Source organism: Coregonus lavaretus (assembly GCF_964263955.1).
Source record: "Coregonus lavaretus genome assembly, chromosome: 15".
NCBI classification, from domain to species: Eukaryota; Metazoa; Chordata; class Actinopteri; order Salmoniformes; family Salmonidae; genus Coregonus; species Coregonus lavaretus.
This window is the reverse complement of record NC_140002.1, coordinates 24,860,330-24,887,305: the sequence shown is the minus strand read 5'-3', so window position 1 is coordinate 24,887,305 and position 26,976 is coordinate 24,860,330. Positions and strand designations below refer to the sequence as shown.

The 26,976-nt window shown below is 43.1% G+C and overlaps 1 pseudogene across 1 annotated transcript; it reads left to right on the top strand.

Moving 5' to 3' along the window:
* Positions 1-1,784: 1,784 nt before the first annotated feature.
* LOC311142497 (P2X purinoceptor 5-like) lies at positions 1,785-26,868 on the top strand (annotated as a pseudogene). The gene is made up of 12 exons (XR_014615535.1): positions 1,785-2,010; positions 7,706-7,856; positions 11,269-11,340; positions 13,537-13,612; positions 13,914-13,998; positions 14,151-14,231; positions 19,474-19,615; positions 20,961-21,094; positions 21,464-21,557; positions 21,662-21,727; positions 25,267-25,349; positions 25,499-26,868. The product of XR_014615535.1 is annotated as a P2X purinoceptor 5-like (transcript).
* Positions 26,869-26,976: the final 108 nt, after the last annotated feature.

Genomic DNA, 26,976 nt, shown 5'->3' with positions numbered 1-26,976 from the left:
CTATAAATACTCAATTAAAGTACAGATACCCCCCAAAAAACTACTTAAGCAGTACTTCAAAGTATTTTTATTTCGCTACTTTACACCCGACTATGTGGTGTTATTTGAAATACGATCACCGAAAAAGATCATAGGACTGTATTATCTTTCCATCTGAATCTGAAATAGGATTGGATCAAGTAAACTCTATTTACATTCCCCCATAAAACAGGATTACTACCACACAAAAATTAGCTGGCTCAAGCAGCCTGACTAAAAGTTTCTCATATGCAGTGACCTTTCCAGCTTCAGTAATCAAAGTGTTTGCAACCTGAAGAGGAGCCCACATAGTACATCCATACTATAGAATGAGAATGTAACTCCCTAAATGTATACAGTACACTCATGAGCTGAACCTGAACCAAGTACTGTTGAAGAGTTGAACACCCTGTGACCCCTGACCCCCTCCAACAGTATTTAGATAAGGACTTTGTGTGAGAATATTGTTGTGAAAAGTGTTATAGCCTATAAATACAGTTTGATTGAATGAAATGGGATGGTACTGCAATTCAGGTGACACAGTTCAGCAGTCTGCAATGTCATATTACACACACACACACACACACACACACACACACACACACACACACACACACACACACACACACACACACACACACACACACCCAATGTGTTTTGGTATTGATTAGACCTAACACCATATTACTTGTTAGAATGGCCATAAGATTTAGGCTATTACCCAGACAGTCCTGGCCACATTTCCCATTCAAGGTGTCATTCATGTGTGATGTAAGAATTCCTAACAACCCCACTCCACTCCACTCTAACCAGTGGCCGGTAACCTACCCAGGGTCTATTTTTTACTTTTGCTCTAGTTAGCTACTCAACTGAACAATTTTATTTTTGCAGCCCAGCCCAGCAGGGTGCCATGTAGGCTGCTCTTGCCATATATGATAGCTCATACAAATTATCCTGTTGTTGTTTTAGTCCAGTGTTTCCCAACTCCAGTCCTCGAGTACCCCAAACAATACACATTTCTGTTGTAGCCCCAGACAAGCACACCTGATTCAACTTGTCACCATGTCCTCAATTAGTTAAATCAGTTTATCCAGGGCTACAACAAAAATGTGTGCTGTTGGGGTACTCGAGTTGGGAAACACTGTTTTAGTCTATGCCTAAATATTTGCTACAGGTTTATTGACAGAAATAAAGTGCTTAAAACAGCACTGTTGGTGATGTGGTCTAGAGATAGCATAGGGCAGGGGTAGGGAACTAGATTCAGAAGCGGCCGAGTTGTGTCAGAGAGAATGGTCGAGGGGCAGAACATAATTCTAATAATTTCTAAACTGCTAATTCACCTCAACTAAATCCAAAGAGGTTGCATTTGAAAATAACAATCATTTCATACCTTGATTACATTGAGACACAATCACGTCTCTTTTTTTATTTGTAGGAATATTTTATAAATTAAACATTTGCTTTTGCTGAATTCCTGATGATTTTACAGTCTTTTTTTGACCCCTTAAAAAATCACTTGGGCCGCCTGTTGCCGACCCATTGGAAAGTGTGAAGGTAATGTTTAAGATTGGCAGTCATGGGAATAAATAGATTAATTGCAATAATACGAAGTTAATGATTAGCTGATATGAGATCAGATTTAAGAATGTTAATTTATACACATTATTATTGTGTTTCATTATCAATTTAAAGCAGAAACTGAAACCGCGTTCATGTTAGGTTAGCCTAGTCACAAGTCATTGGAATTGCAGCAACTTACTTGACTAATGAAAGCCCATGCAATTGCCAAGACACACTTCAGTGCTGCCAGTCTCACACGCGCGATCACCAGCTGTCGAAGTCTGGGGACAGGAATATGGGCGAATTGACTTGGGGAACATTTTTCCTTGGTTTCCTTAATTTCAAGACAGAAAAATATGTCATCGCCGAAAACAGAAAATTGGGAATCTCATTTAGAGTTTTTCAAATCTGTGTGCTGGCATACGTGATCGGGTGAGGTGTATGTCTATTTTATTGCATGCTAACAACGTAGAAATAATCAATAATACAGCGACAATAATGTATTAAAATGGCAATAACTATTTCCATATAAAGTCGCAATTAGATTTCATTGTCAATCGTGGGTGTCTTTGAGGTTGTTCAAGCTGTCATCATGAAACGTGGCTACGGAGTTCGGGTTTCCCTCATGACTATAATATTCACGGTTCAGGACCGTGGTAAAGTTAGTTTGAGATTCGAAATTCGTCATACATTCGGACTTTCAAACTTCAATAGCTAACGAACAAATTGAGCAACATACCTCAGGTTAGGCTCTTGCACAGGTCTTATTTTCCGATTCAGACTCGAATTTCATAATCACACAGTAATGGTGTAGGTAGCCTGGAGTACCACAGTATGAGGCATAATACCCATAAAATATAGCAGTCAAATAAGGAAATGGTTCCAATCGTTTTTCCACCATTCATTTTTCCCATAGGGGATTTTAGAAACACTTAAAATAAGGGATGTGTTTCGTGTAGGCTTACTCTGGTGTAACATTTTGATAACCGAGTAAATCTCCCTAGGACAAGGTGACTTTTATCAATATATTCGCCTGTATTTACCCCCCGCAGCCCCAAAATGAAATGCTAATTAGCTGCTAATGTGGCTATAATAAAGAACTACAAATGCCATGATGATCTGTAGGAGACTGCTGAATCGAGGCAAAGGTAAGAATCTCTGGATTAATGATCTAATGCTAGCTACATTTAGTAATGAATAAATTGGCTAAATTTCTTTAAATTAACAATTCTGTGAACTGTCTTGTGCAAGTTTTAAATTGACACAATACCTGTTAGCAAAGGTGTCAGCTATAGATGACGTGCAGGAGCTTGCAGGAATTTGTAGTCTTGCATGATGTCTACTTTGATGCTAATTAGCATTTTTGAATCTGAGAGTAAATAGAGCCGAATATATTAATAAATGTCACCTTGTCCGAGAGAGATTTACATGGTTATCAAAGCGTCACACCAGGGTAAGCATACACAAAACACTGCCCTTATTTTAAGTATTTCTAAAATTCCCTATGGGAAAAATGAATGGTGGAAAAATGATTGGAACCATTTCCCTGTTTGACCGCTAGGTTTTATGGGTATTTAATAACATTTCTTGTTAGATGTTTTGACTAGAACCCCACAATTGTATCATATTACTCCAGTGCTAGCCTCTCTACACTGGATTCCTGTTAAGGCTAGGGCTGATTTCAAGATTTAACTGTTAACCTACAAAGCATTGCATGGACTTACTCCTACTTATCTCTCTGTTTTGGTTCTTCCTTACATAATGTACCTACACGTACGCTACGGTCACAATACGCAGGCCTCCTTATTGTCCCTATAATTTCAAAGGAAACAGCTAGAGGCAGGGCTTTCTCCTATAGAGCTCCTCTATTATGGAATGGTGTGCCGATCCATGTGAGAGAAGCAGACTCGGTCTCTACCTTTAAGTCTTTACTGAAGACTCATCTCTTCAGTAGGTCCTATGATTGGGGTGAACGGCAAGGCACTGGCAATAGGAACCACCCTTTCTGTGTCTGTCTGGCCGGCTCCCCACTCTCTCCTGGGATTCTCTTCCTCTGACCCTATTACGGAGGCCGAGTCACTGGCCTGCTCGCGCTCTCCCATGTCATTCCTATGAGGGTGCATCAGGTCATGCCAGGCTTCGTTCACTATACTCTACTCCCTTGGGTGGGTTGAGTCACTGACGTAATCTTCCTATCTGGTTTTGCACCCCCTAGGGCTAGTGGAGTGAGGGAGATCTTCCTGGGCTATACTCAACCTTGTCTCATGGTCGTAAGTCAAGGACCTGCGCCGCATCCTGTGTGAGGTAGGGTCGTACTCTACAGATGTTGTAGAGCATGAACTTGCAGGAACAAGTCACTGCTTTGATGTTTGCAGAGAACGACAGGGTGTTGTGCAGGTTCACGCCAAGGGGAGGGGGACACCGTGGATTTGTCAACCGGGATGGAGAGGTCTTGGAGCTGGCAGGCCTTACCCGGGAGGAAGAGCAGCTCCGTCTTGTCGAGGTTGAGCTTGAGGTGGTGGGCCGACATCCAAGCTGAGATATCTGCCAGGCACGCAGAGATGCAAGTCGCCGCCTGGGTGTCAGAAGGATGGAAGGAGAAAAGTATTTCAGTGTTATCTGCATAGTAATGATAGGAGAAACCATGTGAGGATATGACAGAGCTGAGTGACTTGGTGAATAGAGAGAAGAGGAGAGGGCCTAGAACCGAGCCCTGGGGGACACCAGTACTGAGAGTACGTGGTGCAGACACAGATCCTCTCCACGTCACCTGGTAGAAGCGCCCTGCAATCCAAGAGTGTCCCGAGCCTGAGACTCCCAGCCCTGAGAGGGTGGAGAGGAGGATCTGATGGTTCACAATGTCGAAGGCAGCGGATAGATCTAGGAGGATGAGAACAGAGGAGAGAGAGTAAGCTTTGGTAGTGCAGGGAGCCTCCGTGACACAGAGGAGAACAGTCTTAGTTGAGTGATCCGTCTTGAAGCCTGACTGTTTAGGGTCAAGAAGATCGCGAGAGAGTTGGTCAGAGTTACCTTTGCCCCTTTTTCTCCGGAATTTCGTGATATCCAATTGGTAGTTACAGTCTTGTCCTATCACTGCAACTCCCGTACGGACTCGGGAGAGGCGAAGGTCGAGAGCCATGCTGCTTCTTGACATACTGCTCGCTTAACCCGGAAGCGCGATGGGACAAGGACATCCCGGCCAGCCAAACCCTCCCCTAACCTGGACGATGCTGGGCCAATTGTGCGCCACCTCATGGGTCTCCCGGTCATGGCCGGCTGTGACACAGCCTGGGATCGAACACAGGTCTGTAGTGATGCCTCAAGCACTGCAATGCAGTGCCTTAGACCGCTGCTCCACTCGGGAGGCCCTCGGTCTGTAGTTTTTGACGTCAGAGGGGTCGAGTGTTGGTTTCTTGAGAAGTGGAGCATCTCTCGACATTTTGAAGTCAGAGGTGACGCAGACAGTGATCAGGGATCAGTTGATGAGGTTGAGAGGGCAGGTTGTCGGTGGCTGGACCTCACAAGTTGCAGGATTTCATCTGAAGAGAGAGGGGAGAAAGAGGTCAAAACGTATGATAGTTCTGTGTGAGCGGGACCAGTGGACTCAATAGGCTGAGTGAATGAGACAAAGTTGTCCTCAGAAAGGGAGGGGGTGGAGGATTAGTTTCAAGTTTCAAGTTGTACGTGCACAAGTACAGTGAAATGCCTTTCTTGCTAGCTCCAAACCCAACAATGCAGTAATCGATATCAATGTAGCACTAAAATTAACATAAGGTAGAACAAAAAAACACAATAAATAAAAATAAGAAATAAGAAGAACACGAGAAAGTAAGAAGTTAGATATAGGGTCAGTTCCAATACCATATTTACAATGTGCAGGGATACTGGAGTGATAGTGGTAGATACAGTATGTATAGACGTAAGGTGACTAGCAGTGGTGACTAGGCATCAGGATATATGATAAACAGAGTAGCAGCAGTGTAAATTATGATTGTATGTGAGTGTGTGTGTAGAGTCAGTATAAATGTGTGTACATGTTATGTGTGTGTTGGAGTGTCAGTGTGCGTGAGTATGTAGAGTCCTGTGAGTGTGCATAGAGACAGTGCAAAGATAAAAAATAAAATACAACGGTCAACTCAGTCTGTGTAACCATTCTGTTAGATATTTAGCAGTCTTATGGCTTGGGGATGGAAGCTGTTCAGGAGCCTGTTGTTGTCAGTCTATGGCTTGAGTGGCTGGAGGGAGGAGAAGGTGGAAAAGTGTTTCCTATGATTAAAGGGAGAAGCTTGAAATTTAGTGATAGAAAGTGCTTTTAGCAGCGGATACAGAGGAAGAGAAGATAGAGAGGAGGGAGTGAAAGGATGATAGGTCCTCCTAGGAAGTTTATTTTTCCTCCATTTTCGCTCAGCTGCCCGCAGCCCTGTTCTGATAGAAGGGTTGCAGCCAAGTGGTGGGGAGTGTCTGTAAAGCCTACAGTGAGAGGAGCGAACAGGTATAGAAAACACACACATAGTTGATAAAGCTACAAAAGAGCAAAATGAGATAATCTGAAAATAACTAGGTAAGATCAAGTGAGAGAATGGTGTGGAGCCTTCCTCACTTTCCTTTCTCGAAAAACTCAGCAGAACAACTCTGCAGAACAGTCTTTGTTTCAGTGACGGTCTTAGTTTTGCCCCTTAATCCTGGTTGATGTGTCAACAATCAGCTGCAAGTTATGAGCAGTCAGCAGTTCACACACCAAGTAGGCTACTGGGAAGACAGGCAGCACTTTAAGTAGATGGCCCTAGCTAGCAAAAAGGCAGTACTAGATAACAGATGAATACCAAAAATTATACTTATCACTCCTGGAGATATCAGGAGTCTTTTAGCTATAGCTAGAGATTAAAGCTATATTTAGAAACTGGAGGTAGACATGGTAATAATGGGTGATCATCAGTAGTGTCTGGAAACATGGAATAAAGTAAGAAATAAAGATGCATAACAAATTGGTAATAAACATGTGCTAGACATGGCTTCTATTAAAGCAATGGCTTCTATTAAAGAGTTATACAGTGGGGGAAAAAAGTATTTAGTCCCACTTAAAAAGATGAGAGAGGCCTGTAATTTTCATCATAGGTACACGTCAACTATGACAGACAAATTGAGAAAAAATAATCCAGAAAATCACATTGTAGGATTTTTAATGAATTGATTTGCAAATTATGGTGGAAAATAAGTATTTGGTCACCTACAAACAAGCAAGATTTCTGGCTCTCACAGACCTGTAACTTCTTCTTTAAGAGGCTCCTCTGTCCTCCACTCGTTATCTGTATTAATGGCACCTGTTTGAACTTGTTATCAGTATAAAAGACACCTGTCCACAACCTCAAACAGTCACACTCCAAACTGCCACATACACCTGCCACCTGTTTCATCAAGCTGAGGAAGGTAGTCAGTATGGGCTCTGCTGTCTGAGGGCAGCAGTGCTCAGGCCTTTTTTTTATATTTTATTTTTATTTTATTTCACCTTTATTTAACCAGGTAAGCCAGTTGAGAACAAGTTCTCATTTACAACTGCGACCTGGCCAAGATAAAGCAAAGAGGCTGTATGGCACACAGGCAAAGGAAGAATGCAACACAAAGAGCAGGGGACTCAATTCACAATCTGTGTGGCTTCTTCCAGAGCCTGCCCTCTGGTCTGAGATACAGTACTATGTAATCCAAATCTAATTAATAATTGCAGTTTAGGTAAATGTAAATAAAGCATTTTTTTTTGTTACATTACTCTTGACCATAAATAATCCACCCATTTCACAGAGGCAAATTGTTCCTCCACAAAATGAAAGTATCCTTTCATGACTGCCTCCTTTCCCTCATCTCATTAACATGTTTTACAGCATTCTATAACCGTTTTATAGACTGCATTTGACATTTTTGTGTCTTATGAACACTCAGCACATGAATTAAAACTTTAATTTATCCAGGGCACTAGACCCATACTGTAATACGTTTGTTCAAATAACCATCAATGTCAATTTTATACGTGACTGACAACTTCTCTACATTTTCATATGTGACCGAGAGTTAAAATGAATGAAATTACAGAAAAAAATCAATCAATCAATAATCAGTGTGTTTAAATTCTCAGGTGGGTTTTAGTGTATAAGAAGGGGTACCAATCAAGGGAAGAGACCGTCCAGAGCTCTGTCATCACCAAGCTGAAAGGAGTGGTCATGACCAACAACACAGAAGCTGGATTTAACCTGTGGGGGCCTGAGGATTATGTCATACCTCCAACGGTGAGATTCTGGGACTTTTTGGGAGATTTTATGTACACAGGTAGAGCTGACATACAGTACAGAGCCTACTGCTAGATGATTAATTCAAGTCTAATTGAGTTGAAGCCGAAGCTCAGTCAGTGATACAGCAAGTCATTGATATTGTATGTTTTCAAGTACAATGAGTAACATTTTTATGGGGTCTCTCCATTAACTCACTTTCATCAGTTTTCAATCACACCCAACTAATTTTTTAAGTAACAGGCCACCACATGCAGCTTTATATCACATCCATAGAGACAGTATATCTGGCCATGGCATGAGAGTTTTTTATTTTATTTTTTTATTTCACCTTTATTTAACCAGGTAAACCAGTTGAGAACAGGTTCTCATTTACAACTGCGACCTGGCCAAGATAAAGCAAAGCAGTGCAATAAAAACAACACAGAGTTACATATGGGGTAAAAAAACATAAAGTCAAAAATACAACAGAAAATATATATACAGTGTGTGCAAATGTAGCAAGTTATGGAGGTAAGGCAATAAATAGGCTATAGTGCAGAATAATTACAATAGTATTAACACTGGAATGCTAGATGTGCAAGAGATTATGTGCAAATAGAGATACTGGGGTGCAAAAGAGCAAAATAAATAACAATATAGGGATGAGGTAGTTGGGTGGGCTAATTTCAGATGGGCTGTGTACAGGTGCAGTGATCGGTAAGGTGCTCTGACAACTGATGCTTAAAGTTATTGAGGGAGATAAGAGTCTCCAGCTTCAGAGATTTTTGCAATTCGTTCCAGTCATTGGCAGCAGAGAACTGGAAGGAATGGCGGCCAAAGGAGGTGTTGGCTTTGGGAATTACCAGTGAGATATACCTGCTGGAGCGCAGACTACGGGTGGGTGCTGCTATGGTGACCAATGAGCTAAGATAAGGCGGGGATTTGCCTAGCAGTGATTTATAGATGGCCTGGAGCCAGTGGGTTTGACGACGAACATGTAGTGAGGACCAGCCAACAAGAGCGTACAGGTCACAGTGGTGGGTAGTGTATGGGGCTTTGGAGACAAAACGGATGGCACTGTGATAGACTACATCCAATTTGCTGAGTAGAGTGTTGGAGGCTATTTTGTAAATGACATCGCCGAAGTCAAGGATCGGTAGGATAGTCAGTTTTACGAGGGCATGTTTGGCAGCATGAGTGAAGGAGGCTTTGTTGCGAAATAGGAAGCCGATTCTAGATTTAACTTTGGATTGGAGATTCTTTATGTGAGTCTGGAAGTTGAGTTTACAGTCTAACCAGACACCTAGGTATTTGTAGTTGTCCACATACTCTAGGTCAGACCCGTCGAGAGTGGTGATTCTAGTCGGGTGGGCGGGTGCCAGCAGCGTTCGATTGAAAAGCATGCATTTAGTTTTACTAGTGTTTAAGAGCAGTTGGAGGCTACTGAAGGATTGTTGTATGGCATTGAAGCTCGTTTGGAGGTTTGTTAACACAGTGTCCAATGAAGGGCCAGATGTATACAAAATGGTGTCATCTGCGTAGAGGTGGATCTGAGAGTCACCAGCAGCAAGAGCGACATCATTGATATACACGGAGAAAAGTGTCGGCCCAAGAATTGAACCCTGTGGCACCCCCATAGAGACTGCCATAGGTCCAGACAACAGGCCCTCCGATTTGACACACTGAACTCTATCTGAGAAGTAGTTGGTGAACCAGGCGAGGCAGTCATTTGAGAAACCAAGGCTATTTAGTCTGCCAATAAGAATGCGGTGGTTGACAGAGTCGAAAGCCTTGGCCAGGTCGATGAAGACGGCTGCACAGTACTGTCTATTATCAATCGCGGTTATAATATCGTTTATGACCTTGAGCGTGGCTGAAGTGCACCCGTGACCAGCTCGGAAACCGGATTGCATAGCGGAGAAGGTACGGTGGTATTCGAAATGGTCGGTGATCTGTTTGTTAACTTGGCTTTCAAATACTTTCGAAAGGCAGGGCAGGATGGATATAGGTCTGTAGCAGTTTGGATCTAGAGTGTCACCCCCTTTGAAGAGGGGGATGACCGCGGCAGCTTTCCAATCTCAGGGGATCTCAGACGTTATGAAAGAGAGGTTGAACAGACTAGTAATAGGGGTAGCGACAATTTCGGCGGCTAGTTTTAGAAAGAAAGGGTCCAGATTGTCTAGCCCAGCTGATTTGTAGGGGTCCAGATTTTGCAGCGCTTTCAAAACATCAACTGTCTGAATTTGTGTGAAGGAGAAGCGGGGGGGTCATGGGCAAGTTGCAGCAGAGGGTGCAGAGTTGGTGGCCGGGTTAGTGGTAGCCAGATGGAAAGCATGGCCAGCTGTAGCAAAATGCTTGTTGAAATTCTCGATTATTGTAGATTTATCGGTGGTGATAGTGTTTCCTAGCCTCAGTGCAGTGGGCAGCTGGGAGGAAGTGCTCTTATTCTCCATGGACTTTACAGTGTCCCAAAACTTTTTGGAGTTAGTGCTACAGGATGCAAATTTCTGTTTGAAAAAGTTAGCCTTTGCTTTCCTGACTGCTTGTGTATATTGGTTCCTAACTTCCCTGAAAAATTGCATATCGCGGGGGCTATTTGATGCTAATGCTGTACGCCACAGGATGTTTTTGTGCTGGTCAAGGGCAGTCAAGTCTGAGGAGAACCAGGGGCTATATCGGTTCTTAGTTCTGTATTTTTTGAATGGGGCATGTTTATTTAAGATTGAGAGGAAATTACTTTTAAGGAACAACCAGGCATCCTCTACTGACGGAATGAGATCTATATCCATCCAGGATAGAGTAGTGCACTTTATGAAACATTGGCATAAGCATGTTTGTCAGCTATTTTGAACATCCATTTGGTACTGTTTTAGAATATGAGAAGTTGACATGTATTTAGAGTGCTCTTCAATTCTTCTTTAAATAATGTTTATCTTATACGGTCGTGGAAATGGCAATGATTAGGGTCATTGGACATTATACTGCACAGCCTGTAGAGCAACAGGACAGTCATACTTTTCGTTATATACATTTTAGCTATGAACATACTGAGTCTTTTTTCCTCAAGAGACACTTCATTTCATCTGTCTTGTTAAATAAAAGATAGGCAGTTGTTTCTCAACTCTAATCACTATAATTCACTTAACCTTTAGCGACTCAATGATAAACAGATTCAATAGAAAAGCCTGCTCTTGTCCACATGGTGAGCCCAGTCAGCCACCACTGGATGTCCTTAATTTTGTATTTTGTAAGGCTATATTAATATGTGGTGAGAAACTGTTCTATTTATATTTAAGCTTACAGTATTAAAAGCTTTGACAAATGAATATGTATTTAGGGATTTAATTTTGTACAGTCAACACACAGTCCATCAGTCCCCTGACTAACCTGATTGAGGAAAGTATAGTTTTAGCTTGTTGTTGTTTTTCAGGGTGAACAGGTCTTCTTCATTGTTACAAATTACATCGAGACCCCAAATCAGAGCCTTGGGTTCTGTGCTGAGGTGAGTGAAAAGCAATATTGTACTACCATATTCTAGACAAAAATCTTGTTTATTGAATTTATTTTCAAAGATCCCCCTGAGATAGAGATTGGATGACTGTGCAGCTGAGATGGCAATACTTTACAGTGGGGAAAAAAAGTATTTAGTCAGCCACCAATTGTGCAAGTTCTCCCACTTAAAAAGATGAGAGAGGCCTGTAATTTTCATCATAGGTACACGTCAACTATGACAGACAAAATGAGAAAAAATATTCCAGAAAATCACATTGTAGGATTTTTAATGAATTTATTTGCAAATTATGGTGGAAAATAAGTATTTGGTCAATAACAAAAGTTTCTCAATACTTTGTTATATACCCTTTGTTGGCAATGACACAGGTCAAACGTTTTCTGTAAGTCTTCACAAGGTTTTCACACACTGTTGCTGGTATTTTGGCCCATTCCACCATGCATATCTCCTCTAGAGCAGTGATGTTTTGGGGCTGTCGCTGGGCAACACAGACTTTCAACTCCCTCCAAAGATTTTCTATGGGGTTGAGATCTGGAGACTGGCTAGGCCACTCCAGGACCTTGAAATGCTTCGTACGAAGCCACTCCTTCGTTGCCCGGGTGGTGTGTTTGGGATCATTGTCATGCTGAAAGACCCAGCCACGTTTCATCTTCAATGCCCTTGCTGATGGAAGGAGGTTTTCACTCAAAATCTCACGATACATGGCCCCATTCATTCTTTCCTTTACACGGATCAGTCGTCCTGGTCCCTTAGCAGAAAAACAGCCCCAAAGCATGATGTTTCCACCCCCATGCTTCACAGTAGGTATGGTGTTCTTTGGATGCAACTCAGAATTATTTGTCCTCCAAACACGACGAGTTGAGTTTTTACCAAAAAGTTCTATTTTGGTTTCATCTGACCATATGTCATTCTCCCAATCGTCTTCTGGATCATCCAAATGCACTCTAGCAAACTTCAGACGGGCCTGGACATGTACTGGCTTAAGCAGGGGGACACGTCTGGCACTGCAGGATTTGAGTCCCTGGTGGCGTAGTGTGTTACTGATGGTAGGATTTGTTACTTTGGTCCCAGCTCTCTGCAGGTCATTCACTAGGTCCCCCCGTGTGGTTCTGGGATTTTTGCTCACCGTTCTTGTGAGATCTTGCGTGGAGCCCCAGATCGAGGGAGATTATCAGTGGTCTTGAATGTCTTCCATTTCCTAATAATTGCTCCCACAGTTGATTTCTTCAAACCAAGCTGCTTACCTATTGCAGATTCAGGCTTCCCAGCCTGGTGCAGGTCTACAATTTTGTTCCTTTGACAGCTCTTTGGTCTTGGCCATAGTGGAGTTTGGAGTGTGACTGTTTGAGGTTGTGGACAGGTGTCTTTTATACTGATAACAAGTTCAAACAGGTGCCATTAATACAGGTAACGAATGGAGGACAGAGGAGCCTCTTAAAGAAGAAGTTACAGGTCTGTGAGAGCCAGAAATCTTGCTTGTTTGTAGGTGACCAAATACTTATTTTCCACCATAATTTGCTAATAAATTCATTACAAATCCTACAATGTGATTTTCTGGATATTTTTTTCTCAATTTGTCTGTCATAGTTGACGTGTACCTATGATGAAAATTACAGGCCTCTCTCATCTTTTTAAGTGGGAGAACTTGCACAATTGGTGGCTGACTAAATACTTTTTTTCCCCACTGTATAATGATCCAATCAAACAAGGAAATTAAACTCCACTAAGTCAGCATTGATGATGCAATGATTCTTACCATATATGGCAAAGCAAGCAGAAAATCGACTAGTAATTTGAGGCGGATGTCAGAATCCAAACTGCCTAGAGCTTTATTTATGATGCCTCAGGCCCAACAGTTCTTTCCTCAGAGATAGATGGCTTGACCTTGCCATTGTCTTCCAAGAATAGCTTATTTGATGTTAGAGTACGCTTTCGGTGCCGCTATGATAAGTTATGAATGAATGATTAATTATATTTAATGAACTTCATAGTATGATGGGGTCAGTGTGTCACTGTTCACTGGTCCAATAACATTGTGTATTCCTATATTGCTTTAGCATTCAAATGGTACTCCCCATTGTGGTCACAATGCTATTGTATGTTGTCGTCGTCTCTAGGCTCTTCAATACACTGCTTTGAATACAGGTTTGCATTTTTAACTACAGCAACGTGTCCTATTTTCTCCAGAGCCCTAAGGTGCCAGATGGCCAATGTGTAAACAATGAGGATTGTGCTGAGGGTGAGGCGGTGGTAGCTGGCAATGGTAAGGACTAATATGGTCAACTGGGGCAGTCTTTATCTCATTTCTATTTACATTTCCAAAATTAACATTTATTTACAGATTAACACTGGCTATGTACACCACTAATGTGTAGAAAGCTTATGAGAATCACCAGCGTTGAAATTAGACAAACGTCTCTCTAGGAAATTCCTTGGAATTTACCTTAGAAAATGCATTTTTGCATGCCAAAATTAACTCCTACGCGTTACACTTCCCCCTAATTTCCCCCCAGATTATTATGTCTTTCCAGGATGTTGACAGTGATCTTTGCCTTTCCCTGCAGGGGTAAAGACCGGACTGTGTTTAAACTCTACAGGGACCTGTGAGATACATGGCTGGTGTCCCGTCGAGACGGGGCGTAAACCCTCGTGAGAATTCATCCTCTTTTGCATTGACTCTCAGTATAAATGCACCCACTACATACACTACGTTGTGTACTTCAGTATGAAGTACCTTGTCCTGATCATCTACCATTATGTAGCAGTCACTCTGGTTTAACACTTTTCCCCTTAATTTCCAGGGATGCTTTATTAAGCAAGGCAGAAAACTTCACAATTTACATCAAGAACTCTGTCAGGTTTCCGAAGTTTGAATTCTCCAAGTAAGTGGTTATGAGTGGTGTTAAGTGGGGCTTATTCATGCAGACCTCAGGGTAGTAGAGGCAATCTTTCTCTAGGGAAACAGTCAGTGTCGGTGACATAGATCATTAAGTATGTGTGAGTTGGGCAGAGGGGGGGATACATGTCCTAGAACTGCTTTGAATAGCTATGAGGGTGCACAGTCCCTTCTATTTATATACACCCATAGCCATTCGTACTGGGTGGGGGTGCGTGTATGTGTGTGTTCAGTGAGACAGTGGAGCGGTCATCTGAGATGTCCTTGACAGCAGAGCAGGCCCAGTCCAGGACAGGTGTCAGGACAGATCTGATTGGCTCACTGTGCTCTCATGCCAGTAAGGCTGTTGTTGTAGAAGGGTTAATCAGCCAGAACATCGGTGTTGTCTTTCCAAGCCTAACAGGAAAGCACAGAGACATCAGTCCTCTGCCAATTCATGATTCATCATTTCAGTTGTAGATCTTTTGATTAGGGGAGAGTGGGGTAAATTGAGCCAAAGGGTTAATTGAGCCACCATTTGTTTCTAGGAAACCATACACAAAATGAATAATGTGACCAAATATTTAAGAAGAGGTCATCATTTCATTGAGTCTGAATGTAGGCATACATGAATTCAACTTTGACCTACCATCACCCGCCACTGTCACAGGACACCATCACCCACTTACCCCAAGGCGGCTCAACTTACCCTGTCCCTATGCTCAATATACCCCATACATTTACATTTACATTTACGTCATTTAGCAGACGCTCTTATCCAGAGCGACTTACAAATTGGTGCATTCACCTTATAGCCAGTGGGACAACCACTTTACAATATGTTTTTTTTCTTCTTTCTTTCTTTGGGGTGGGGTAAGGGGGGGTAGAAGGATTACTTTATCCTATCCCAGGTATTCCTTAAAGAGGTGGGGTTTCAAGTGTCTCCGGAAGGTGGTGAGTGACTCCACTGTCCTGGCGTCGTGAGGGAGCTTGTTCCACCATTGGGGTGCCAGAGCAGCGAACAGTTTTGACTGGGCTGAGCGGGAACTGTGCTTCCGCAGAGGTAGGGGGGCCAGCAGGCCAGAGGTGGATGAACGCAATGCCCTCGTTTGGGTGTAGGGACTGATGAGAGCCTGAAGGTACGGAGGTGCCGTTCCCCTCACAGCTCCGTAGGAAAGCACCATGGTCTTGTAGCAGATGCAAGCTTCAACTGGAAGCCAGTGGAGTGTGCGGAGGAGCGGGGTGACGTGAGAGAACTTGGGAAGGTTGAACACCAGACGGGCTGTGGCATTCTGGATGAGTTGTAGGGGTTTAATGGCACAGGCAGGGAGCCCAGCCAACAGCGAGTTGCAGTAATCCAGACGGGAGATGACAAGTGCCTGGATTAGGACCTGTGCCGCTTCCTGTGTAAGGCAGGGTCGTACTCTCCGAATGTTGTAGAGCATGAACCTACAGGATCGGGTCACCGCCTTGATGTTAGCGGAGAATGACAGGGTGTTGTCCAGGGTCACGCCAAGGCTCTTTGCACTCTGGGAGGAGGACACAACGGAGTTGTCAACCGTGATGGCGAGATCATGGAACGGGCAGTCCTTCCCTGGGAGGAAGAGCAGCTCCGTCTTGCCGAGGTTCAGCTTGAGGTGATGATCCGTCATCCACACTGATATGTCTGCCAGACATGCAGAGATGCGATTCACCACCTGGTTATCAGAAGGGGGAAAGGAGAAGATTAGTTGTGTGTCGTCTGCGTAGCAATGATAGGAGAGGCCATGTGAGGATATGACAGAGCCAAGTGACTTGGTGTATAGCGAGAATAGGAGAGGGCCTAGAACTGAACCCTGGGGGACACCAGTGGTGAGAGCACGTGGTGCGGAGACAGATTCTCGCCACGCCACTTGGTAGGAGCGACCGGTCAGGTAGGACGCAATCCAAGAGTGAGCCGCGCTGGAGATGCCCAACTCGGAGAGGGTGGAGAGGAGGATCTGATGGTTCACAGTATCAAAGGCAGCAGACAGGTCTAGAAGGACAAGAGCAGAGGAGAGAGAGTTAGCTTTAGCAGTGCGGAGAGCCTCCGTGACACAGAGAAGAGCAGTCTCAGTTGAATGACCAGTCTTGAAACCTGACTGGTTTGCATCAAGAAGGTAATTCTGAGAGAGATAGCAAGAGAGTTGGCTAAAGACGGCACGCTCAAGAGTTTTGGAGAGAAAAGAAAGAAGGGATACTGGTCTGTAGTTGTTGACATCGGAGGGATCGAGTGTAGGTTTTTTGAGAAGGGGTGCAACTCTCGCTCTCTTGAAGACGGAATGGACATAGCCAGCGGTCAAGGATGAGTTGATGAGCGAGGTGAGGTAAGGGAGAAGGTCACCGGAGATGGTCTGGAGAAGAGAGGAGGGGATAGGGTCAAGCGGGCAGGTTGTTGGGCGGCCGGCCGTCACAAGTCGCAAGATTTAATCTGGAGAGAGAGGGGAGAAAGAAGTCAAAGCATAGGGTAGGGCAGTGTGAGCATGACCAGCAGTGTCATTTGAGTTAACAAACGAGGATCGGATGTCGTCAACCTTCTTTTCAAAATGGTTGACGAAGTCATCCGCAGAGAGGGGGGGGGGGGGAGGGGATTCAGCAGGGAGGAGAAGGTGGCAAAGTGGGTCTAACTAGGGCAGATGCTTGGAATTTAGAGTGGTAGAAAGTGGCTTTAGCAGCAGAAACAGACGAAGAAAATGTAGAGAGGAGGGAGTGAAAAGATGCCAGGTCCATAGGGAGTCTAGTTTTCCTCCATTTCCGCTCGGCTGCCCGGAGCCCTGTTCTGTGAGCTCGCAATGAGTCGTCAAGCCACGGAGCAGGAGGGGAGGACCGAGCCGGCCGGGAGGATAGGGGACATAGAGAGTCAAAGGATGCAGAAAGGGAAGAGAGGAGGGTTGAGGGGGCAGAATCAGGAGATTGGAGGGAGAAGGATTGAGCAGAGGGAAGAGATGATAGGATGGAAGAGGAGAGAGTAGCGGGAGAGAGAGAGCGAAGGTTGCGACGGCGCATTACCATCTGAGTAGGGGCAGAGTGAGTAGTGTTGGAGGAGAGCGAGAGAGAAAAGGATACAAAGTAGTGGTCGGAGACATGGAGGGGAGTTGCAGTGAGATTAGTAGAAGAACAGCATCTAATAAAGATGAGGTCAAGCGTATTGCCTGCCTTGTGAGTAGGGGGGGACTGTGAGGTCAAAAGAGGAGAGGAGTGGAAAGAAGGAGGCAGAGAGAAATGAGTCAAAGGTAGACGTAGGGAGGTTAAAGTCACCCAGAACTGTGAGGGGTGAGTCATCCTCAGGAAAGGAACTTATCAAGGCATCAAGCTCATTGATGAACTCTCCAAGGGAACCTGGAGGGCGATAAATGACAAGGATGTTAAGCTTGAATGGGCTAGTGACTGTGACAGCATGGAATTCAAATGAGGAGATAGACAGATGGGTCAGGGGAAAAAGAGAGAATGTCCACTTGGGAGAGATGAGGATTCCTGTGCCACCACCCCGCTGACCAGATGCTCTCGGGGTATGCGAGAACACATGGTCAGACGAGGAGAGAGCAGTAGGAGTAGCAGTGTTTTCAGTGGTAATCCATGTTTCCGTCAGCGCCAAGAAGTCGAGGGACTGGAGGGTAGCATAGGCTGAGATGAACTCTGCCTTGTTGGCCGCAGAACGGCAGTTCCAGAGGCTGCCGGAGACCTGGAACTCCACGTGGGTTGTGCGTGCAGGGACCACCAGGTTAGAGAGGCAGCAGCCACGCGGTGTGAGGCGTTTGTATAGCCTGTGCGGAGAGGAGAGAACAGGGATAGACAGAGGCATAGTTGACAGGCTACAGAAAATGGCTACAATAATGCAAAGGAGATCGGAATGAAATGAACTAAACATCTGGGAAAGCGAGAGAGCGGGGCCTCCCTCACTTACGTTTCACTGAAACACCCAAATATAACTCTCCCAACTTCCACCTCAGAAACTATAATTGTTGTAAACTACAGCGGTTCAATGTTTTCTAGGAATAGACTAACTTAGTTTATTCAGCTAGCTAACTTGGTACAGTATTATTCAGTGAAAACCGTCCAGGGCACCTAGTCCTATGACGCCACAGCCAACTAGCATGCCAGCCTCCAACAACACGGTTTAGCACCAATACTCGGTCACAACAAACCACCAGTGTGTCAACACGCCAAGCAGATCATTCGTGTCCGTGTCTAACGTTGTGGGTTAGTCCCGACAGCTTGAGCGAGTCCGTCGTCAACTTATTCAGCCAGTTAGTTAGCTAGAATAGTTAGCATACTAGCTAGCCATTGCTTTCTGCCAATGAAAAAACCCCTCCACCCATGGCACGAACACACAGAGAGAGCCAAGCTAACGTTAACTAGTCACCCATGTCCCGAATTCCCTTGAACAACTCTGGCTGCCGGTATGTAAAAACAAAACACAAATGTAGGTTATAACTTACCCCTAGCAGCTACTGTTAGCTAGCCAAGTGCAATGCTAGCCACTGAATCGACTCAGCCAGTTCGCGTCTGTTTGCTAGGTCGTTCCAACTATTGTTTAGTTAGCTATCCAGGTAGCAACAAGCTAGCTACATTTCGAGCACAGTAGCTCCTTACTACCTAACGTTAACGGTTCAGACAATGAGGTTAGAAAAACAGCTGAATGGTAGGCATTATTGCACAACATACCCAGGGTAAGTTGTGCCAAGAGACCACTTGTTTTGGACAAGCTATGTTTTCAAATATTTTATGTTTACATGAATTCAGATTATTTCCAGGGATACACAATATCCTGAAATATATGTAGATATATTTGTTAGAAAGAATACTATATTTCCCTTGACGTAGTGATACTGAATGTAAAAGATGTCTCAACATACCCCACTCTCCCCTATATTGTGTGTATGGAATGGAAAGTGTCTAAACTATGAAGTTCTTGAACTATGAAGTTAGCTACTTGTATGAGCAACATGAATAAAATGAAGAACAGTTTTGTAGATGTGCAGCTTGAAATAGCATGCTATATTTGCAGTGCCATATGAGCTATTTAAGAAATTATAGATAAGATATGTAGCTCTGTGCTATTCCTTATCTAAGGGTCAAAGAGAAAAGCTTGTAATTTGAAGCTGATAAGATAACTTAATTGTTCAGTTCATTCTTACTGGTTTAGGCCTATGACCTTTTTTGGATTTAGCCAAGGAAAAGTATGATACTGGACTACTAATCATGTAGCAAAAAAATTTCTTTCCCCTCAGGTCAAATGTCCTGGACACCGGTAATGACTCCTATCTAAAGAGATGTTCCTATGACAACGACCTCCATCCCTACTGCCCCATCTTCCGTCTGGGAGACCTAGTCAGCAGGACTGGACATGATTTTCAGGACATGGCTGTAGTGGTACATATTCTTTATTTTTTTATCTTCCAATTTATCCTTTATTTAACCAGGTTGTCCCATTGAGGTCAGGAGACCTGTTTCCCTGGCAGAGAGAGACCTGGCAGAGAGGGTTGGGTTTCTGGTTAAACACTGAGTCCAGTGAATCCAGATTAGGCTTTTCAGGCTTTCATCATTTTATCCAAGCAGTGTGGGAGTGATGTAGTTCTCTTTTCCTCCAGTCCATTTGATAATGATGCCTGCTTTCAGGCAGTTAGGTAAGTACCATAATTTTGATTACCGTAATTTTCGGACTATAAGCCGCGCCTTTTTTCCCATTTTTAGACCCTGCGGCTTATATAACGGTGCGGCTAATCTATGGATTTTTACAGCTAACGGCCACTAGAAGACCTCCTAAATCTATGGATTTTACAGGTTACAGTCCACCAACTTTAACTCTATGGGCTCTATGACCGGTCCGCGCCCCCCACCTTTAAGCAGCGGGCTCCAGCAGGAAAAGCTGGAGGCCGGAAAAGAGTGAGACAGGTAGCGCGCAAAAGTAAAAGTGGAACCGAGAGTGGTACGAGAGACAGAACGAGAGACAGAACGAGAGCAAGACAGACAGACATTACGAGAGCGAGACAGTTTGTCTCTTTCCCGACAATCCCCTCTGTGCACGAACACTTACATATGGTAATTAAACATTAAAACACCTGCGGCTTATAGTCCAGTGCGGCTTATATATGTACACATCATTCAATATCATTCAATTTAGCTGCTGCGGCTTATACTCCGGTGCGCCTTATAGTGCAGAAAATACAGTACATTTAATTTGACATTTGTCATATAGGCTGCAGTCATTAGGCATGACATTTAAATGAATAACAACGATGGTTGCATAATTACAACAACAATATGAAACATAGAAGTTGCTAGATCTGTATTAAGTGGCTTGTCAAAGAGCCCTGCATAAAGTGGCCTCACCTCAACTCCCCAGCAAGCTCAGGGTAGACATTTACAAGTAAACACTACCTCTTGTTGTTAATATAGCCGGACACCCAGCATAGAACAAGACAATGGGTTAACCAGAGCCATTCTTACCATATATGGCAAAGATGATCAGCAGTGTAGTAGCTACTGTGTTATCATTAGAGTTGCCAATTTTAAAGTTGTAAAGTACATTATATTTATGTTCCTAGTTGTTAATGTTTAACGAGGAGTTTATGTAAATGTGACCACAGTTCATAGTCAAGGTTAAGAAAGTAAATCTTGAATAGCAGGGCAATAGAGTAATCCTCCATATTTAGAGCAACGTCAAGCACAGGTGTTTGTTCATAAACAGTGTAATCTCTCTCTCTCTATCTCTCAGGGTGGGTCAGTTGGAATTCTGATTGAGTGGAACTGTGATTTGGATAAGGACTACTCACAGTGTAACCCAGAGTACAGCTTTACTCGTTTGGATAGGAACTTAAACAGCTCTGTCACATCAGGCTACAACTTCAGGTACATCTTGACATGCATTCAAGTGATGCTCCCAAACTTTTGTATAATTTCAGCCAGAAGTTTTGAAAGTGGTGCTCACGAGCCAAAACGGGTCCCTATATTTTGTTGTTGTTGCAATTCGTATGATATTTTATTAATCCAATTGGTATAACATGTAACAAATGTGTTGTGCTTAAGATCCCGTACTGTATCTTTAAGCTCATTGTACTTCATGTAGATATAATAATCCATGCACTCATTCTGAAAATATATTATCTTGAGCTAATAAAGCTTGAGCTCTCTCCAAGTACTGTATTTAATCTCAGATCCAGCTCTACCAAGCAGTTGTTGACATTTCTGTTCCAGACAGCTGATTTGTTTGTTTTCCAGATATGCACGGTATTACAAAGATGAAGCTGGAGAGAGCTATCGGACTTTGTATAAAGTCTATGGGATTCGCTTTGATATCATGGTGAATGGACGGGTATGACAGTGACTCTAGTTACACTTACTTATCTAATTTAATGTGTTGGTAGTAGTAATATTACAGTCTGTGTCAGATCAAATGTTCTTTATTGTGTTCTTCAGGCTGGAAAATTCAACATCATTCCCACAGTAATAGCTATTGGGTCTGGGCTCGCTATTATGGGCATGGTAAGTAATTTAATAGATTTGTGTATTAATTTGTTTCCAATAGACATACTTATCTATTTTCTCCCCAAAAAAATATATTCTGTTTCATGCAGCATGCCCAGGTTGGATACTATCAAATGCTTTTGATATACAGTGCATTCTGAAAGTATTCAGGCCTCTTGACTTCGTCCACATTTTGTTATGTTACAGCCTTATTCTAAAATGGATTAAATTGTATTTTTCCCCTCATCAATCTACACACAATACTCCATAATGACGAAGAAAAAACAGGTTTTTAGAGTTTTTTTTGCAAATGTATATAAAAAGAAGTATATACACTACCAGTCAAAAGTTTGGACACACCTACTCATTCAAGGGTTTTTCTTTATTTTTTTAACTATTTTCTACATTGTAGAATAATAGTGAAGACATCAAAACTATGAAATAACACATATGCAATCATGTAGTAACCAAAAAAGTGTTAAACAAATCAAAATATATTTTATATTTGAGATTCTTCAAATAGCCACCCTTTGCCTTGATGACAGCTTTGCACACTCTTGGCATTTTCTCAACCAGCTTCATGAGGTAGTCACCTGGAATGGATTTCAATGAACATGTGTGCCTTCTTAAAAGTTAATTTGTGGAATTTATTTCCTTCTTAATGCGTTTGAGCCAATCAGTTGTGTTGTTACAAGGTAGGGGGATATACAGAAGATAGCCCTATTTGGTAAAAGACCAAGTCCATATTATGGCAAGAACAGCGCAAATAAGCAAATAGAAACGACAGTCCATCATTACTTTAAGACATGAAGGTCAGTCAATATGGAACATTTCAAGAACTTTGAAAGTTTCTTCAAGTGCAGTTGCAAAAACCATCAAGCACTATGATGATACTGGCTCTCATGAGGACCGCCACAGGAAAGGAATACCCAGAATTACCTCTGCTGCAGAGGATAAGTTGATTAGAGTTACCAGCCTCAGAAATTGCAGCCCAAATAAATGCTTCACAGAGTTCAAGTCACAGACACATCTCAATATCAACTGTTCAGAGGGGACTGTGTGAATCAGGCATTCATGGTCGAATTGCTGCAAAGAAACCACTACTAAAGGACACCAATAAGAAGAAGAGACATGCTTGGGCCAAGAAACACGAGCAATGGACATTAGACTGGTGGAAATGTCTCCTTTATTCTGGAGTCCAAATGTGAGATTTTTGGTTCCAACCGCTGTGTCTTTGTGAGACGCGATGTGGGTGAACGGATGATCTCTGCATGTGTAATTCCCACGTAAAGCATGGAGGAGGAGGTATTATGGTGTGGGGGTGCTTTACTGGTGACACTGTCTGTGATTGATTTATAATTCAAGGCACACTTAACCAGCATGGCTACCACAGCATTCTGCAGCGATACGCCATCCCATCTGGTTTGGGCTTAGTGGGACTATCATTTGTTTTTCAACAGGACAATGACCCAACACACCTCCAGGCTGTGTAAGGGCTATTTTACCAAGAAGGAGAGTGATGGAGTGCTGCATCACATGACCTGACTTCCACAATCCCCCGACCTCAACCCAATTGAGATGGTTTGGGATGAGTCGGACCGCAGAGTGAAGGAAAAGCAGCCAACAAGTGCTCAGCATATGTGGGAACTCCTTCAAGTCTGTTGGAAAAGCATTCCAGGTGAAGTTGGTTGAGAGAATGCCAAGAGTGTGCAAAGCTGTCATCAAGGCAAAGGGTGGCTATTTGAAGAATCTCAAATATAACATATATTTTGATTTGTTTAACACTTTTTTGGTTACTACATGATTTCATATATGTGTTATTTCATAGTTTTGATGTGTTCACTATTATTCTACAATGTAGAAAATAGTAAAAATAAAGAAAAATCCTTGAATGAGTAGGTGTGTCCAGACTTTTGACTGGTACTGTATATATCACATTTACATAAGTATTCAGACTCTTTACTCAGTACTTTGTTGACGCACCTTTGGCATTGATTACAGCCTCGAGTCTTCTTGGGTATGATGCTACAAACTTGGCACACCTGTATTTGGGGAGTTTATCCCATTCTTCTCTGCAGATCCTCTCAAGCTCTGTCAGGTTGGATGGGGAGTGTCGCTGCACAGCTATTTTCAGGTCTCTCCAGAGATGTTCGATCGGGTGCAAGTCCGGGCTCTGGCTGGGCCACTCAAGGACATTCAGAGACTTGTCCCGAAGCCACTCCTGTGTTGTCTTGGCTGTGTGCTTAGAGTCGTTGTCCTGTTGGAAGGTGAACCTTCGCCCCAGTCTGATGTCCTGAGCGCTCTGGAGCAGGTTTTCATCAAGGGTCTCTCTGTACTTTGCTCCGTTCATCTTTCCCTTGATGCTGACTAGTCTCCCAGTCCTTGCCGCTGAAAAACATCCCCACAGCATGATGCTGCCACCACCATGCTTCACCGTAGAGATGGTGCCAGGTTCCCTCCAGACGTGACGCTTGGCATTCAGGCCAAAGAGTTCAATCTTGGTTTCATCAGACCAGATAATCTTGTTTCTCATGGTCTGAGAGTCCTTTAGATGCCTTTTGGCAAACTCCAAGCGGGCTGTCATGTGCCTTTTACTGAGGAGTGGCTTCCGTCTGGCCACTCTACCATAAAGGCCTGATTGGTGGAGTGCTGCAGAGATGGTTGTCCTTCTGGAAGGTTCTCCCATCTCCACAGAGGTCACCTCCCTGACCAAGGCCCTTCTCCCCCGATTGCTCAGTTTGGCTGGGCGGCCAGCTCTAGGAAGAGTCTTGGTGGTTCCAAACTTCTTCCATTTAGGAATGATGGAGGCCACTGTGTTCTTGGCGACCTTCAATGCTGCAGAAATGTTTTGGTACCCTTCCCCAGATCTGAGCCTCGACACAATCCTGTCTCGGAGCTCTACGGACAATTCCTTCGACCTCATGGCTTGGTTTTTGCTTTGACATGCACTGTCAACTGTGGGACCTTATATAGACAGGTGTGTGCCTTTCCAAATGAAGTCCAATCAATTGAATTTACCACAGGTGGACTCCAGTCATGTTGTAGAAACATCTCAAGGATGATCAATGGAAACAGGATGCACCTGAGCTCAATTTCGAGTCTCATAGCAAAGGGTCTGAATAGTTATGTAAATAAGGTATTTCTGTTTTTTATTTTTAACATATTTGCAAACATTTCTAAAAACCTGTTTTCGCTTTGTCATTATGGGGTATTGTGTGTATATTGATGATTATTTTTATTTTATTTAATCCATTTTAGAATAAGGCTTTAACGTAACAAAATGTGGAAAATGTCAAAGGGTCTGAATACTTTCCGAATGCATTGTATCACCACAAGAGGGCGATCCCCTATACTTTTTCATACAATGTACTAATCTTCTTAATTCCAAATCGATCCGTATCCCCTTGCAGGACAGTTAGTGTTTTTTGTTTTTTGTTTTCGCTATGGCCTGTTAAGTTGCCTCAAGCTTTATTGAGGGTATTGGCCTTATTTATATCAGGATTACTGTGACTCTATTGTATGTCTTGACTTAAACTTGGGCTTTGTGTTTATTTCAGGGGAAATTTGCGTGTGATATGATATTTGTCTACATGTTGAGTACGAGTTCCTTCTACCGAGACAGGAAATTTGAGATTCTCAAGTAAGACACTATGACATGGTTTTACTACTAACTACAGAATTTACACTTTGTAGTTTATTTAGTTAAAGTAAGTAATTGCAGTCTTGGATTGTTTGCCTTGCTACTTCTCTCTGTCTGTCAGTAAAACAAATAAAACATCCCTTTAACAGGAAAGAACGGATCAAGAAGCACAAAGAGATTGCGAAGACATTGGTCAACCGAGACACAAGAAAACACAGGAAACATGCTGGGGAACAACACGAGCTCACCACGCTCTCTACGAAAAACGAGAAATCAGAGCCCACCACTCAGGACGCGGAGAAACAGGACCTTAAAACCGGGGAGAAAAACGAGGTTCACATTCTCTCTCCGCGAACTGTGGGGCAACGGTATAATACTCACCCTCCACGACCACGACACTAACCGATTAACGATTAATTCAGAGTGAGACACCAGACTACAAGCTGTGTGTAGGACAACTTACTGTTGAGACAGCATAGTAGAATACACAACTTTGTGTACACAACCAATAAACTTTTATTTGAATTTGACAACGTGCAATTTCAAAATTTGGTAGTGCATCAGCAGTTCTTCTCGTTATGTCAGGCACTGACAGTAACTCTATCAGCCCATGTCAGCTAACATTTTATAAGATTGCTAGGTAAGTTAGTCTAGCCAGCTATCTAAACCTTCAAGGCTGAATTACCTGCTGGGCTCGAAGGGAACGTGCCCAGGGGCCCTGATCTCCAGGGACTCTTACCTCCAGGAGGCCCCCATTGATTTTGTTTAGTCACCCGGATATCGTATGAACATAAATGGTATGGCATAAGTCAAGGCAAAATGTGTAGAATTGCAGGATTTAAAAAATAATAATACATTGTCGCTTAGGGCTCCCAAAAGGCAAGACACATTTTTATTTACCCTTTATTAACACAGGTTGTCCCATTGAGGTCAGAAGACCTGTTTTTCAAGAGAGACCTGAAACAAAGAAAGAAGTGCTGATAATGTCAAGACGGCTAGACTGGGTCCTGTAGCAGGTTGAAAGTGAAACGAGGGTGGGTGAGGTGCTGATCCTGATGCCCACCCTCCTCCTCTTCCAGCAGAGGTTGCTGATGCTGACACATGGCTCTGGTTTTCCAATATCTCTCAGGAGTGATGCATGTCCTGATTGGACATGGTGACTTATGGGCTGGAAAAGAGAAATGGCAATGCTCTCCTTACACTTAACTGCTGCAATGACAATGCAGATGCTCTATGAAGCGAGATATTTATCAAAGGGAAAAAGCACTATTCTATTTCTGACGTCTTATTTATTTGTTCAAGATCTAAGCATAATGCATCTGTTGAGGGGTCAATTAGGCTATGCAATCAAACCATGGCAGAGGGCTCAACTAGGTTATTATGCTGGCAGGGGTGTTTCTTCACACCTAGACTGCTTGTAGTACAATTAAATCCTTGTGAGTCATATTATGGAACACCACATATCGTGAGAGTTGTCTATCATAAATACTTATCATTTAATGTCTATACAAAGTCATAACTAAAGGAGTATGAGGCAAGTTGTTTAATGTATTTACTTTATATTCAAAACATTGTATGATAATGAATTTTTAGGGCTAATGGCCATTGTTAGAACAATCATATCACT